The sequence below is a fragment of the Spea bombifrons genome, chromosome 2, assembly GCF_027358695.1.
Source record: "Spea bombifrons isolate aSpeBom1 chromosome 2, aSpeBom1.2.pri, whole genome shotgun sequence".
NCBI classification, from domain to species: domain Eukaryota; kingdom Metazoa; phylum Chordata; class Amphibia; order Anura; family Pelobatidae; genus Spea; species Spea bombifrons.
In genome coordinates this window covers 133275781-133279580 of record NC_071088.1, presented here as the reverse complement: position 1 = coordinate 133279580, position 3800 = coordinate 133275781, and positions in this window count along the sequence as shown.

The window sequence follows — 3800 nt, the reverse complement described above, 5'->3', positions numbered from 1 at the left end:
GTATTAGGGAAAACAGGACCGCCCCAGAACCGGCATTAGTTAACAGACTGGTTACTCGGAAATAACGCAATGATTTTGTATATTTTTTAAAAATGATTTTTTTTTCTCCTAAATGTAACAGGATTTAATTTAAATAAATTGCTGTGCATTTTCTTGTGTACAAAAAGTTTTTTGGGAGGTGAAAAGTTACTGTAAATATTACCGGCAATTAATATTTATGCTTTTGTAAAATAAAGATGTGACAGCAAAAAATAACTAATTGGCCCATCTAATCTGCTATGTTTTTTATCACCTTTTATTAAAAGTGAACATTAATTCCTTATGACAGCTTTATGTGCATTTCAAGCTATGTCGAATTCCTATATCGTGTATGCAGCTGGAAGTCTATTCCGGGTATCTACTACTCTTTCTCGTATTAGCCCTCATTCTTCCACTCTGGCACTCTTATGAAATGATCCTTGAACTTCATCTATTGACATACTTGAGTGGTTTTTATTATGTATCGTGGCAGAAAAGTGGCAAAAAAAAGCATTATCCAACCCGTTTTCTTATTCTGAAGATCTCGTCCTTAAAAAAGGTAAATAATAATCATGAAAATCCTGTAAACAGTGAAAATTAAGGCCCAGGCTCCCACGTTATACACATAGGAGGGTTTTTCTTACATCCCGTGCTGTATTTGTGGGAGTAGTTACCCTGAACCAGGTACCTCCTGCTTCCCTCCGGCCTGCAAAGGGTTATCTTTGCAATGATAAAATATGATGTCATACTTTCGGCACGTCACATGAATTGCGATGGAAACAATACAACGGAGGTCTGAAAGTCAGGCCGGCTTCATAAGAGATCTTTGATCGCCCCAACCTGCAGTGTGGATTTTGGTAATTTCTGGTTGAAATATACATTATGACCCAAAAATGTATGTCTTTGCCAATGTTCCATTGTGATTTCGCCTTTTATGTATCTCATGGTACGCAAATAAAAATTCCAGGTACTGATATTAAAGACATTTTTAGATTTCTGTTCTTTTATGGGCCAGCAGCACCGTTTATATGCCATCTCTCGCTAATCTAAGATCTCGCAAGCAATACTAGCACCCAGAGGGCCATGCCAGGCTAATAACCTGTTTTTATTTAAGGACAGGACATTTATCGATAGCCCATCCTGCGGTAGGCTGACGGAATTTGGAGGCCAAGTCAAAACCTTGAACCTGTTGTTGTGTCAATGCAATCAGGGAATACCGTGTCCATGAAAGGGTGCAAAAATGTTTAGGTAGATGGCACGTGTCAAAGTAACATCCATGTGAATGGCAGGACCCAAGGTTTCCCAGGAGAATATTGCCCAAAGCATCACACTGCCTCCACCGGCTTGCCTTTTTCCCATAATGCATCTGGGTACCACGTGTTCTCCAGGTAGGCGACGCACCCGGCCATCCACGTGATGTAAAAGAAAAGTTCATTCATCAGACCGGCCACCTTCTTCCATCGCCCCGTGGTCCAGTTCTTATGCTCGCCTGCCCATTGTAGGCGCTTTCGGCAGAGAAGAGGGATCAGCATGGGCTCCCCGACTGGTCTGCGGCTACCCAGCCCCATCTGGAACAAACTGCGATGCTCTGTGTGTTCTGACTCCTTTCTTTCAGATACAGCATTAACTCTTTCAGCAACTTGAGCTACAGCAGCTCATCTGTTTGGACCACACGGGCAGCCTTCACCCCCCACGTGCATCAGTGAGCCTTGGCCGCGCATGTCCCTGTCGCTGGTTCACCGTTTTTCCTTCCTTGCACCACCTGTGATAGGTACCGATGACTGCAGACCGGGAACACCCCACAAGAGCTGCTATTTTGGGGATCTTCTGACCAATTTGTCTTGCCATCACAATTTGGCCCTTGCCAAAGTCTTTTAGATCCTTACCCTTGCCCATCTTTCCTGCTTCTAACACAGCCTTCATAGCATATATAGACCGGTTGGGAAGATCCCTTGCAACCAGTCCTTTGCGAAGCAGGACACCAGCACTACCGGCCCCCTGAACCTGCCGCTCAACCAAAAGTGTGAAGCCAAGCAAACTTCTGGTCCTTCAGAGGATTCTTGTGCAGATAGAAATAAATAATACCCAAGCAGATCCAGTGAATAAGAATTCTAGCCGTATAATATGCATGTGCTGCCTTAAAACTGACATTTCTTTCCATGTACATGCATTGAGAGACTCATCGGAATTCCCTCTATGCATTTTATCTGTTTGGCTGACCCAAAGGGTCCAAAAAGACCCCCCATGGGCAGAAAGAGCTCTCTTTGGTTTCAGCGGGACGTCTTTCCAGCAGCCAAAAGGGGGCGCATTTCACAGGTCTAAAGTGTTCCATTAAGGTTTGTCCCCCCATCACGTACACATAAGGTTTATTTCAACCTCTAACAACTTCCTAAAATCATAAAATGTAAATTGATTTTGGAAACGAAACAAAGACTCCCGACGCAGAGAGAAGATTGCTATGCTTATTGTTTTTTGCTCTGGCACATTGATTTACAGACTTCTGTGGGATATGGTGAGGGGTTCCCCTTTAAAGATGCTGTTTAAATTAAATTTAACATTTTTGTAACTAAATCCAGTATCAGAAACATTGCTAGTTTGTGAAAAATGCCACCTTTACCAATGCAGACTATAAAATACATATTCCGGGATACACAAAAAATGTGGCCCCGTAGGATGCTTTTTTTCACGTGTCTCTTATTAAAGGGACCACTGCAGGCTTTCGGAGTTAATCCAACGCTTAACGCGGTTCTGTATGCTACAGCTTAAGTGTTAATAATCACATGTGGAATGTTTTGTGTTTCATCGAGTGATCTGCATATACACACTGCTCATTATTTCTAAACTAACCTGTGGAACCGGTCTTACCGGTTTAAAACTCGGAGACACAAAGCACAATCTCTACCTGCTGTCCCCGTACCTGCTCATGGCGTAATGCATCATGAATACTCCTGTCGCAGCCAGAAGTAACAAACAAAAGCTGAGTGCGATACAATATAACACGTGTGTTTAACCCGCAGATTTTTAAATAGTATGGCGGAGCAAGTTATCGTAGGCCAAGACAGGTAAATGCCAAGTAGCCCTGAAACCTGCAGAAGAAGTCCTCCGAAGTGTCTTCTCGCTTGTGGCAGCATAGGATTCTATGAAAACCTCAGAGTTATCAGTCCATGTGGAGTCCGCATAGAATTTAGACCATTAAGCCATTTTAAGCCATTAATCTGAAATTGATCTTCGAGGAACAATTCCACAGCCAGGATTTGAAAATATCCCAGAATTCTTTTTCTTTTCAGCCGGTAAGACCAAAAAACATCTAAGAGCCTCCAGGTATGTGCATGGGACAAGAGGAGAAAGACGAGGGGTGACTGTATTTTATTACATCATATTGTTGCTTTGATTGTTTTCTAGGTGTCGTTATATGGATAATTTTTTAGACGCTAGCTGCGCACATGTGGAATGCATTACGAGACCTTCAGAAATTATTATTAAGAATAGCCAATTTATTTTTATTTATATTTTTACAGCAAAAGTTTTTGATTTTTTTTATATATATATATTTTAGATTTAAAAATAGTCGAATAGGGAAAAAAAGTGATCTTAAGTGCCCCAAGCTGTTGGGTTTGTGATTACCTGACAGATATGTAAAAACAGTAATTATTGCGATGGTGTTAAGAAGCTAAATCATACCAGCTGGAGAAGACCGTGTCCGGACAGTTACGTAACATGATTAGTTGCAGACTTGGCAGCCTTAGCTAATTTTGCTATTTTTTTTTTTTGTTCCTGCTGTA